Genomic DNA, 13463 nt, shown 5'->3' with positions numbered 1-13463 from the left:
CATAAGTCTGCCATCTAATGTTGGGCTCAGATGTGCAAGTTGTTTATCGAAGAAGTGTTTCGAGTCACGAGTTATAGTGACCCCCTCCTCTAGCTTGCAGAGCGCATGGTCATAGACTACAGTGTTAGATTGTTTTCCGTTTAACAGGTGAGGATGGAGTGGAAGGATAGTGTATTATATGAAGATGAACATGTAATAATGTATACAAAGGCAATAGACAAGTCCGGAGGAGGGTGGGTGCATGTGAATCTACAGCACTACATGCCACCAACAGATTCTTACAGAGTGAGTAAGATTCTCTGTTTAGTGGCATGTGTGGCTGTAGTTATACATGCTTAACAGACTACAAAGCAGTTTCTCTAGTAAGTGGCGATTTACTTTTACAAGGTGCATTTGTTTGAAATAATATACGTAGTACTACTTGACCAACATTAGCTTGTTGCAAATAGGTCTGTCTAGTTGTCCCCATTGTTGGAAGAATGGGTGTAGGACCTGTATGTTGAGTTCCCATTCACATACTTGCTGGCGTGTCCTACTGAGAAGATCTGCCAAATCGTGATCTACTCCTGGAATGTATTGTGCACACAACTGAACGTTGTGTTTGAGATTTTTGTGCTAGGAGACAACTGTAGAGATTTCCCCCCCCCCCCCCCCCTCTATTTTTTGCAAATAAGACATTATAGTCCTGTTGACTGTTTTGATTAAGACTACTTTATGTATTAGGTGAAGAAGGAATGCCTTCATCGATAGATGAACAGCTATCAGGGCTAGGTGATTGATATATAGGAGGGATTGGCTGGGTGTCCAATGCCCAAGTACAGTCATTTTTTGTAAGTGCTCTCCCCATCCATTCATAGATACGTCCTTTGTCCTAGTTATTTACGGAATCGGGTCTATAAACTGCCGCCCCTGTAATAGATTTTTGGTGTTCCACCATTGCAGAGATTGGCAAACTGGACTGTCGATCAACACTAGATCGTCAGATTGACCATAAGCTTGAGACCATGGTTGCATTAAGCATGGTTGTAGACGGCGCATATTGAGTCTGGCATGAGGTACAATGGCTATACATGATGCCATTGTTCCTAGGAGGCGCATATCTGTTCTCACTGAAGGTCTGCACCCTGGCAGCATTTGGGTATGCTACTCCTGTTTGACAATTTAGTATAGCTCCCCAAGTAAGGCTGTGTTTTAAGAGGATACAGGTGGGATTTTACTGTATGTATTAGAAAACCAAGGTGATGTAGTAAGTTTATTGTTGTTTGTGTGTGCTGAAAACATTTGTGACATATGTTGCTTTTGATGAGCCAGTCATCTAGATATGGAAAAACGTAAGTGGGCTGCTGCTACTACTGTTAGACATTTGGTAAACACCCTGCGTACTGTGGCGAGCCCAAACTTTCTTCAAAACTAACGCAGTCATAAAGTCTACCTGTTGGAGAAGTGGTATGACGTCTTGAAGAGTGGCCTTATGAATATGTTCTGAAAGGATGTATTTGTTAGAGGTCTGAGATCTATTATGGGTCTTAGAGCTCCGTCGTTTTTGGGTATTAGAAAGTAAAGGGAATAGACTCCTGTGCCTTGTTGTTGTAATGGCACTATTTTATTGCTCCTTTGCTTAATAAAGCTTGAATTTCTTCTTGGAGTAGCTTTTGACGGTCTGTTGATAATCTGTGAATGCGAGGTGGAATGTTTGGTAGTGTTGAAGTGAGCTCTAGACAATACCCATGTTGGATAATATCAAATACCCATTGATCGGATGCAATATTTATCCATGCGGGAAGGAAGTATGGTCATCTTCCCCCGATAGGTGTTGGAGGATGGGGGTAGGATGATAGGTGAGTCAAGCTTTGGTGTTGGTTTTGTTAAAGTCTCCTTCGTCTCTATTGTGTCCTCTATAGGACCCCCTATAAGATCATCTACTAGCGGTTGTTTTAATTTGTGCTTTATTATAGAAGATGGATGTGTCAGTGGAGGTTGTTTCTGATCCTACGCGATACGACGAGCGACAAAAAGTGCCCCTTTGAGACTGTGTTTGTAGGGCTCCCATTGACTTAGCTGTCTCATTGTCTTTTTTTTAATCTTTTCTAGGAATGTATCTAACTGCGGTCCAAAAAGATGCTCTCCAAGGCCTAGTACATTTTGTTGCATCTCTGGTTTAAAACCAGATACTCTTAACCGTGCATGTCTTCATAAGACTAGTGTTTACTCCTCTAGCTGCTGTATCAGCAGCACCAAGGACACATCTTCTATTTGTATTAGAAAGAAGATTACCCTTTGATGCAGTTTGGTATGCCCTTTTTGTATGTTCTTCTGGGTGATGTTGTAAAAGTTCCTCCATTTCGTCCTAGTGTGCCCTATCATATCTTGATAATAGGCCTATTGAATTAGCAATGCTCCAAAAATTAGATGATTCAGCTGCCACTCTTAACTGCCGCATCTATACGTTTGCACTCAGTCTGGTTGTGGAGCGTCACCAGTTGCCTGAGAGTTCACTCTTTTACAAGCAGTAGCAACAACTAAAGTCTGGTGTGAGTTAACTGAATGTAAATACTGTCTGCTGCTGGAGAAGGGTTAGATTTTGTATCAACTCTAGCAGTGATAATTCTAGATGTGACCAGGATATTGAATAGATGTGCAGGATGCTTGAGCATTCCTCAACACAGGGAGATAGTGTAGATAAGTCTCAAACAAAAAATCATCCTCTTAATCTTCAGTATGAAGTATTACTGTATTGAAAATAGCTGCCCTACTTAGGTCATGATATGTAAAGGTATCATCTGGTGGACAGGGTTTAGATGGATAAAGATTGATATCAGAATGGTCTAGTGGATATGAACAAATGTTACTTACCTGTAAACTGTGGTTCTCCAGTATTGGTGTCTATCATAGATTCACATGCTTGAATATTCCCCGAAGTGGGAGTCCCACGGTACATAAAAAAAGCAATAAGATATTTATAGATATATATATTAAAATAACATACAAAGTCAAAAGTACCATAGGATAACATTGACACAGGAATGCATTGAAGAAGAAATCACTTTACTGACATATCCATGTCGTTTTTATAGTCCAAACTCCAGCCAATCAGGTGCAAACACCCTCTAGAACCTTCTCAGAAGCTCAGGCCCTCAGATTTTCGTAGCACAAGAGTGACAAAAGAGTCTATGATGAGAAGAGAGCCTCTGAGGGGAGGAAGGGTGGGTCGCATGTGAATCTATGAAAGACACCAATACTGGAGAACCACAGTTTACAGGTAAGTAACATTTGTTCTTCTCCAGTATTGGGGTGTCTTTCATAGATTCACATGCTTGATTAGAAAAGGGGTGCCGCTCGTAGGCTGTCACTGCTCACATCTCACCTGGGCTTTGTTGCTGGATTCCGCGGCTCATCAAGGACCTTTCCGAGGACGCTCTGCTGACTGAAGGGTGTTTTAACTTTGAGCATATTAATCCGGGACTGCGAGGACCAGGCTGCTTGGCGGTGTTCGCAGCTATCTCCTCTTCCTGGCCCCTCCCTTCCTTCCCAGCTGACTACATAGCACAGCCCTGTATCCGCGCGCAAGCGGGACGCGCGCGGGACATGGCCCGGGGCAAAGCCCAGGCCAAGGGCGGGCCCGTTGTAGCCCGTTTGAGACCGAGAGAGACCGGAACGGGCCACTCCTTTTTCATCTGCGGACTAAGCCGTATGTGTACATTTTACGTTATTATATTGCATGGACTATCGACCGTGGTTACTATTCATTCACTGGTCTATTTCAGGATATAGTGACGCATAACTACCACGATTGATTCACTGTGTTTTACATCACCTGAGAAATGGCATCCAAAGAGGGCAGGAACCATGTGTCCAAAGGTAATCTCACAGGCACTCTAGATCATTTTATAGTAAGAGCTAACTCGGTGATTGACCAGGGTTTTGTACTCATGGAGCGCAGAGTTTCGCAGGACCTTGCCCTAGCTAGGAGATCTTCTCTGGGCCTTCTTGCAACTGCGCGTACCCCTAATGGCATTGGTGCTAGCAATACCATTCTACCTCTCACCCAATTTGTGGATGATACCTCCGACAGTGATTCCTCGAGTGGTAACGATCTCACGACAAACTCGAGAATTTTATCCCCCCCCAGTGACCAGACAAGGACCGATCCTGCGTAAAAAAAAGGGTCATTCATGAAGGGCTGATTTCGAAGACCAAGCCCAAATCCTCTAGGGAAACCAGTACCAAGTTAGGGGGAGCTAAACCAGCAAAACAACGTACCATCGTAGTCCCAGAGGCAGATACAGTGGCTATAGAAACCCAGGGAAGCCGTTCTCCACCCCCAGTCCTTATCCCTTTCAAGTCCCTTGGGGATCCCCCTGTACAGGCACATGCTTCTTCTACCCTTTTGCCACAGACAGCTGGGGATGCAATACCATCGCAACAATTAGACTTACTGCTGCGTACCCTCTTGGGACCTTTAGAATCAAGGTTGGATGGCATGGTGACTCTTCTCAGCTTGAACATCAAATAAGGGGTTTAGTAGATGGTGCTAATAATAAACCACTCCCCCCATGTTCCTGTAAATGTGGTTGCACTGCTAGGGATGGGGGCGGTAGTGCTTGATCCTTCTGTCGTTTGTCCAGACACTCGGTCTTCCATTATTCCACCTGTCATAGTTCAGCTGGCCACAGTTACTACACATATTCTCCCACAAGTACAACATGAAGATAGGCCCCCCCAACGACCATCACACTGATTGTATTACTACAGGAACGGTCCCCCCGGTCAAAGACAGTGTAAATGGGAGGTTGGAGCGGAAGCAAATTCAGGGAGATGCTTCTAGGCTTCCCCTGAGACTAGATCTGCCCCCGGAAGCAAGCCCTTACCTGGTTGTTCTTACAGGGGTTCCTGAAATTAATGACCCCAGCACTGAAGATTATCCCAACCTGAAAAATAAGGTAATACACTGGCTTAGCACTCATAGGCCTTTGCCTCCGTATGCTAGTTGCGAGATCATTATGGTCAGAAGGGTGAGTTGGGTGGGGTGCACCCCTAAAAACATACCTGGCGATTGCATCATAGTTAATTTTCGGGACGCTAGGATAGCAGATTATATCTGTAATTGGGATACTTCTCGCCCAGATACAAAAATTGGGGTGCGCCCTCTCTCCTACTTCTATCCCAATGAACAACTGAGGACAGAAGAAACTGGCTGGACCTATATCCCGCACTTGCATAGGGGAGGTGGTGGGAAACCAAGGCAAGCCCCCTACGACTTAAAATGGTCCTATCCCGTATGCTCAAATAGGTTCAGTTGCCTAGATCAGGTTGACTTACTGGCTAGGTATAATCATGTAGCACTGGGTTCATTGGGTGGTAGTATTATAGGCCCAGAGCCTATTGAGTTAACAAGGGAAAGGATCTTGCCACCCTGCAACCAGGGGAGCCCCTCTACCTCCGTAGGGATTATTAGTAGTGTCCCCCTAGAGAATTCTACATTGACCTCTGTTCCCCAGCAACTACCAGTCATTCCAGAAAGTGCTAGTACTGCTCTTTTTCGGCCAATTGAAACATACCAGCAGTGTGGCTCTCTCCGCCAATTGGATCCCTCACCATATCCCCCGTGCTACCCACAGCGCATGAATCTAATATCATGGAATGTGGCGGGTCTGAAAAATAAGCTAGCCTGTCCAGCATGGGGTACTTTTGTTGACACCGCTCATGTGATCCTACTCCAGGAGACCTGGGCCAGGGAGGAGGCTCATAGAGTGGGGTTTGCGGCCTATAATATCTTAGCCCGATGGGGATGCAAGGGACGCCCTTCTGGTGGTTTGACAACGTGGGTCGGTGTACATCTGGGCTGTAGGGTGGAATTGATTCAGACAAACTCTGATGACATTCTATGCGTCCTTATGATATGGCCCAATTTATATAAACTGGCTCTAGTGAATGTGTATTCCCGACCTACTGCCTTGGCAAAGGAATCTAACACCATTGGGGAATTATCAGCTTTTCTTGAATCTCTAAATCGAGACATTCACTATGTGATTGCAGGAGACTTTAACTGCCATTACGAGCCTCTGCAAGGGCTGAATGAGGGGTCATTATTGGATGAAGACGAGTTTTGGGGAATCCCTCAATTTAGGTCCACTTATGCAAAGGCTTGGACCCCATTGGCCATGCAGATCATGACCCTAACCCTCCATAATTCAGTCAGGGCGGTTAATGGTCGGATGCCCTCAGATATTCCCTCCAAGTATACCTACAATAAAAAAGATCAGGAATCCCATCTAGACTACGTCATGGTTCAGACCAGGATGTGGTCAAGGATTGTGGATCTGGAGGTATTGAATAGAACGGACAGCGATCACAACGCACTGTTGAAAATGGAACTGCCCAAACTTGCGAAAGCCCACATGGAACCGACCGCTGACCCAGGCCTGGTTATTTCTAACAGGAGGATGGTAAAGTGGGCGATTCTGCGTGAGAGGAGGGATGCACTTTCTAGTTTATACACATCCATCCTTCCCTTGCTCAAAATGTCAAGTGATATCTGGGCCCAAGGGTTGTCCCTGGACACTTCGGCGAACCTGCTTATTGTCCATCAGGATCTGGTTGACTCTCTTGCAGGTATTCTTAATCCTATCATTTCTAACAGGAAGCCCAGGACTACCTCCTCGTCTTGGTACAATGCCACATGTAGGAGATCCAAATCTGATTTGATTAACGCCATTAAAATTGGCAGTGATAGGCTAACGATCCGTGCCCTTAGGCTTGCCTATAAAGAAGCACTAAAGCAGGCAAAAATAGACTGGGACTGGGAGAGATGGGAGAACTTAGCCTCTGCACTTGCCAATAAGGAACCGAAAAGATTCTGGGCTATCGTGAACTCAGGGTGTGCGGAACCCTGTAACGCAATTGAAGTTAATTTAGATGCGGGGGTGTGGGAATCCACTTTAAATCTCTATATGCAGCAACTTCCGATCTAGATCTCCTGCCTTTTCATGCACCTCCTCTTGGGGACGCCGAGGCTCTGGAATTTTCCGTAGAGGATGTTTCCATTGCCCTTGGGAAACTAGCAATGGGCAAAGCACCAGGTATCGACAAGCTACCTGGGGATATGTTCAAAGAACAGCCAAAGATATGGGCGCCGTATTTATGCGCACTTTACAACTCCATTTTGTATGGTGCAGAGGTTCCGGGCTCGTGGCTGGGAGCGGAAATTATACCAATATATAAAAAGGGTTCGCCCCTGCTCCCCGTTAACTACAGGCCCATCAGCCTCATTGATGTCCCCCCAAAAATATTTGCACGACTTATCGTTTGCAGGAGTGGACCGATGAGAATGAAATCCTTTCGCCATATCAGGCCGGCTTTAGAAGTAAAACATCCACCATGGATCAGATTTTCCGTTTAATTACGCTGTACTGGAAGACTGTGGTAATAGAGGGTGGCAGCCTCTATATGGCGTTTGTTGATTTACGTTCTGCGTTTGACACTGTCCCCAGGGGTAAACTTTGGGCTGTCCTACGAGATCTGGGAGTTCCCAATTCCCTATTGGGGATATTGGTGAGGTTACACACCCAGAACTTTGCACAGGTCAGGTGTGCAAGAGGAGGAGTTTTGTCTGCTAGGTTCACGGTGAGCAAGGGAGTCAGGCAAGGGTGTGTCCTGGCCCCTACCTTGTTCTGCTTATATGTAAATGGGTTGATATCCTACCTAGACGCAGTGCCTAATAATGATGCACCCAGGTTGGCAGGCATAATGTTTGCTGACGACACCTTGCTTTTATCTAAGTCACCCATGGGGATCCAACGCATATTGGAAGGTTTTAACAACTTCTGCTGTGAACATGGTCTACAGATAAATGTAGACAAGACTAAATACATGATTTTTAACCCTTCTTCACACACTAGACCACCCCCCACCTTAGACTCGGTTGCACTAGAGAGAGTTCATACATTTCAATACTTAGGTGTTACACTAAGTGAAAATCTCTCCTGGGCCCCCCATCTTGCCAAATCACAATTTAAATTGACCCAAATAGCGGGGGGAATATTAAAAATGTCAAATGCCTCCACTTATAAACCCATTAGCCCTGGCCTTGAAAGTTATAAAACGAGGGCTAGAGCGGCAGCACTGTACGGTGGGGAACTTTGGGGGCATGCCGTCAGACCTGGATTGACCAAAGCAGAGAATAATTTTCTGAGGCAGTTGCTCTCGCTCCCCCAAAGTACACCTCTTTTACCGCTGAGACTCGATCTGGGCATATTCCCTATCCAGGAAGAACTAGCCATCAAACCCCTTAGGTTTTGGAGGAGGATTTGGCTGACCCCCGAGCTCCTGCAGTACAGAATCGAATTACAAGAAATTCTGAGTATAGGCAAGGCAGTGCATATTCCTTGGCTCTCGTACATTAAAGATGAACGCTTGAAAATGGGCCTTATTGACATGTGGCTTAATCCAGTAACAGCCTGCAGCGAGATCTCAGGGAACCGATTTACTGAGCACTATAGATCTCGATGCTCTAATGTCTGACTGCATGATTCACAGAATGGTACCATGGTAAAATCGTTCTTAGAGATCAAATCTGTATACTTATTCGAAGATTATCTGGATGTAATTTTCCCTGTCATGGCCAGGAAGCTTTACATACAATGGAGGTTTGGCTCACTTCCTATAGCGTGCCTTACCAGTAAATGGTCCCTCTCCAGGGACTCCCATTGTCCAGGCTGCGGTACGAACAATGAGGATGAATGGCATATTTTATTTTTCTGTCCTCTTTATAGTAGAATAAGGAAGAAGTGGATTGTACCTATCTGCAGAAATTTAGGATTCAGGAAATGTTCAGATGCACTAAGGATTTTTAAATCTGATACTGCAGGTCATATTGTGTTTGCACTTTCGAATTATTTGTATGCTACTTGGATCAAAATGAGTTTTATAATTGCAAATAGTGGCTAGTAGCTCTGGTGTACACTTGATCATGAAATTGTAGTTACTGTTTTATTACTGTATTTTATATTGTATATACTATTTTATGTGCTCTTTTATGGCTGTAATTTTGCTGAAATAAAGATTCTTGAATGAATGAATAGAATAGTGAGCAGTACTCTGCAGCCTGAAGAGGTAGTATCAAAGTTGCATGAAGTACAATGACATAGCATCACAGAATCACAAAACTGATAACAACCCAAGGAGGAGGGAAGTAACAGGCTCACCTTATTTTTAAAGATTCAGAAGAACTGCTTGGCCCACTGCTGTATCTGCTTCGTTGATCGCCTCCAGGCAGTAGTGCCTCGTGAAAGTGTGCCTACTGGACCACGTAGCTGCCTGGCAGATTTGATGAATCGGCACACCAGCGAATAGGGCAGTAGAGGAGGACATCGCCCTTGTAGAATGCGCCCTCACTCCGGAAGGAAGAGGCCTGCCAGTCTTCTGATGGCAGAATGATATCGCTAAAGAAATCCAACGTGCATTTGTTGGCTTGGTAACAGAATGTCCCTTACAGGTTCGTCCATAGGCAACGAACAGTTGGTCAGATTGGCGAACAGGTGCCGTTCTGCTAATATAAAATTTGAGGAATCTCCAACTCCAAAGAATGCAGACTGTTCCGCTGGAGATTGCGGATGAGGAAAAAAAGTTTAAAATCACAGGCTCATTAAGATGAAAGTCGGACGGCACCTTCGGCATGACTGCTGGGTTAGTTCGAAGGAGAACAGTCCGATTTAAATTGGAGGAAAGGAGGCTGGATTGTGAAGGCGTGAATGTCACTCACTCGACGTGAGGAAGTCAGAGCAAGCAGGAGGGCAACCTTCCAGGTCAAGAATTTAAAATCTGCTGAGTGGATTGGCTCAAAGGGCGCCTTCATAAGTTGCGCCAATACGATGTTAAGACGCCATGTGGGCGGGGGACGCCGAATGGGTGGAAACATCCGGAACAATCCCTGAAAGAACTGTTGAATCACTCTAGACGAATAGAGAGAGAGAGGAAGAGCCGTCCTAGCGAAAACGAGAAATTGCTGCTCAAAAGACTGAGTGGAAAGAGAAAGTCCTGACTGTGCCAACTGCAAAAGAAAGGCAGAAGTTGTGCCGGAGAGGCGTGCACTGGGTGGATGTTAGCAGACGAACACCAATGGCATTAGCGTTTCCACTTTAGTTTGTAGGTCTTCACCGTGGAAGGCGACCGCGCCCTGGCAAGAACCTCTCTGCAGGCAGGCGAAATATTTAAGTGAGCAAATTCAAGGTCCTCAGGTTCCAGGCCGACAATTTGAGCGAACTGGGGTTCGGATGGCAGATCCGACCGTTGTTCATCGTGAGAAGGTCCGGTCCGGGGCGAAGAAGGATGGGCTCGCATTGCGAGAGGAGCAGTAACTCCGAAAACCATGCCTGCCGAGGCCACTGGGGAGCAATCAGGAGAATGTGGCATGGTTGTCTCCGCATTTTCCACAACACTCGAGGTACCAGCGGGATTGGCGGAAAAGCATAGGCAAATATTTTGCACCAGTCCATCGAAAAGGCATTCCCACACGACCCGCTGTGGGGAAGCCAACTTGCGTAAGACTGGCATTTGCTGTTCTGTGGAGTTGCAAAGAGATTCAAGCCCGGGTGACCACAGAGGCAGAAGACGAAGTCCAGAGTCGGCTGATGCAACTCCCACTCGTGGGTCGATGACGCGGACCTGCTGAGAGAATCCGCCAGAATGTTGGAAATGCCTGGTAGGTGGACTGCTGTTAGCGTGATCTGATGGACTATGGCCCAACCCAGATCATCTGAGCTAGCTGGGAAAGTAGCGGAGATTTGGTACCGCCCTGCTTGTTTAGATAGTGCATGCTCGTGGTGTTGTCCGTTTGAATGAGCACTGATTCCCCTTGAAGCAGAAATCGGAACGATTTGAGTGCAAGGAAGATTGCCATCAGTTCTAGCCTGTTGATGTGCCAAGAACGTTGGGACAAATTCCACTTGCCTTTGATGGACAATCCTTGAAGGTGACCACCCCACCCTTCCAGGGAGGCATCTGTGGTAAGGACGAGCTCTGGAGCCCTTGCCAAGAAGGAAGTGCCGGCTGCGATGTTGCGTGGTTGCGTCCACCAGCACAGAGCTTGTTCCATGCAATCGGTGACGAAGAACCGGTCGCTGAATGAACCGGACACCATTGCTTGTCCAGATCTTCCTGAATTGGACGACCCTTCAGTCTGCAATGTGGGATCAAAGAAATGCAGGAGGACGCCATCCCCAGAAAGGACTTAAAGATGTGGACTGAAACGGACCGTTTTGATCTGATGTGAGCTGCGAGCTGCAGGATCCGCTTCTGCCGGTCGTCGGAAACAAAAGCCATGGCCATGGAGGTATTGAGAGTAGCGTCTAGGAAAGTTCTGCGAAGAGCTGGCGTGAACTGAGATTTTTGTGTGTTGATTGACAGTCCCCGAGATTGGAACAGAGTCTGACAAAACTGAGTGTCTAAGGATGCCTGATGGTAAGACTGAGACTTGATTAGACAATCGTCCAAATATGGTAAGATTTGAATGCCTCGCAATCGTAGCTAGGCCACCGACGAGGACCTTCGTAAAGACCCGGGGGACGGAGCAGAGCCCAAAGGGCAGGACTTCGAATTGAAAGTCTCTGGCCTACACAGAAGCGCAGGTATTTTCGGTGGCGTGGTAGAATCGGCACATGGAAATAGGCATCCTGAAGATCGATTGTCGACATGAAGTCGTCTTGAACCGAAGAACTTCCCTCAGTGTAAGCATGCGGAAAGTCTGATTCTTTAGAAACTTGTTCAGAGCCCTCAGGTCGCGGATAGGGCGCCACTCTCCAGACTTCTTTAGCACGAGGAAAAAACGGGAATAGAAACCCAGCCCCCTCTGAGTCTTTGGAACCACTTCGATGGCCCCTTTTTTGAGCATTAATTTGATTTGTTGGAAAAGCTCCTTGAGATGAGCGGGAGGAGGACCGGTGGGAAGGGGGGGTGGGGAGGAGTTCAGAGGGAATTTGACGAATTCCAGAGCATAGCGTTTTGAAACAATGTCCAATACCCAACGGTCTGAAGTTATTAGCGACCAATTTAAAAAGAATTTCAAGATTCGTCCTCCAACTCTGATAAGGGGGGGGCCTTGAGAGGGGGGTGTAAGCAAAGAAAGTCATTGTTTCTTGGAAGAGGTTCCCCGATAGTTAGACTTTCCCCTGTAGGACTTGTTAGTCTGTTGTCGATAAGACTGTGGAATCTGGGAGGAAAAACGCTGATTTCCTTGATTGTATGGGCGGTATTGTGTTGATCTGCCACGAAAGGAGGAGTTGGTGCTGCGTCCGCGAGCACCCCGAAAAGGCTGTCTTTTAAACTGCAGCGTGCCAAGGGAACCAGCGGTTTCAGTGTCCTTTTTTATTGTTTGGAGTGCCTCATCCACGTGCTGGCCAAACAGCGACTCCCCATCAAAGGACGGGTCAAGAATTTCGCCTGGAATTCCTGGCGAAAAGAAGTAGAGTGAAGCCAACCCTGCCTCCTTAGAACTGCTGCCCCAGCTAGCTGGCGAAAACCAGTTGAGGCAATATCTACAGAGCAATCTATGATCTCCGAAGATGCTCTTTCTCCTTCCTGAAGAATCTTTAGAGCGTCCGCTCTAGAGGGCTCTGGGATGAGGTTTATGAAAGCAGCCATGTCGGACTACATTTGGCGGTCGTAGCGACCCAAGATGGCTAGGGAATTCACTGCTCTAACAGTTGTAGAGGCCATGGTTCAAGTTTTTTTTCCAATGGCGTCCAAGCGACGCCCATCACGGTCAGGTGGAGAGGTGAGCGGAGAAGACAGATTCCTTAAGCGACGTTGTGCCGCCTGGGTTATCACAGAATCCGCCTTTGGCTGGGATACCAGGCAAGCAGGAGAAGAGGCTGGAGCCTTATATTTCTTCTCCAACCGCGGGAGAACTGCGGGAATTGAATTTGGTGTTTTCGTCAATTTCATACCCTCGTTCCAGATTAAATAAACTATGGGCACAGCCCGAACTTGCTTCTGCGGCGGCGTTTTAAAATCATATAAAAAGCAATCCTCCTCTCTCACTACCATTGGGAGATGAAAACGCTGTGCCGCCCTTTCCATCAATTGATGGAAACCTGGGATATCAACAGGAGGAGAATTCACTGGGGACCCCGGAGACAGCGAATTTATCTGGTAATTGTCCCAATCAGCCATAGTATCATCATCACCCAGGAGTTAGTCTTCTCTAACCGGAAGGACGTCAGCGTCACCCTCTTTAGGAGGTACTAGTAAAGGGACGGATGGAGTTGGTTCCGCCGCCGGCAGAGGAGGAGCTGGAATGTTCGGAGGCGCTTCTCGTGGAGAGCCGTGGGAAGAAGGTGGAAAACGGTGGTTGTAATCCTCCAGCATAAATTGGAGATTAGAGATGAGGGATAATGGCAACTGTGCCATCGGAATCTGCACAGGAGGTTCCTCCTCTTCCTCCTGTTAATAAAGGTCCTCCTGGTCCT

General features: G+C 46.7%; 1 protein-coding gene across 2 annotated transcripts in view; it reads right to left on the bottom strand.

Moving 5' to 3' along the window:
- Window positions 1–13463, bottom strand: part of SF3B1 (splicing factor 3b subunit 1) — a 339385-nt gene that overhangs the window by 262174 nt on the left and 63748 nt on the right. The gene's annotated exons all lie outside the window — the stretch shown is intronic.

Source organism: Triturus cristatus, chromosome 3_2 (genome assembly GCF_964204655.1).
Source record: "Triturus cristatus chromosome 3_2, aTriCri1.1, whole genome shotgun sequence".
Classification (NCBI taxonomy): domain Eukaryota; kingdom Metazoa; phylum Chordata; class Amphibia; order Caudata; family Salamandridae; genus Triturus; species Triturus cristatus.
This window is presented reverse-complemented; position numbering and strand designations above follow the sequence as displayed.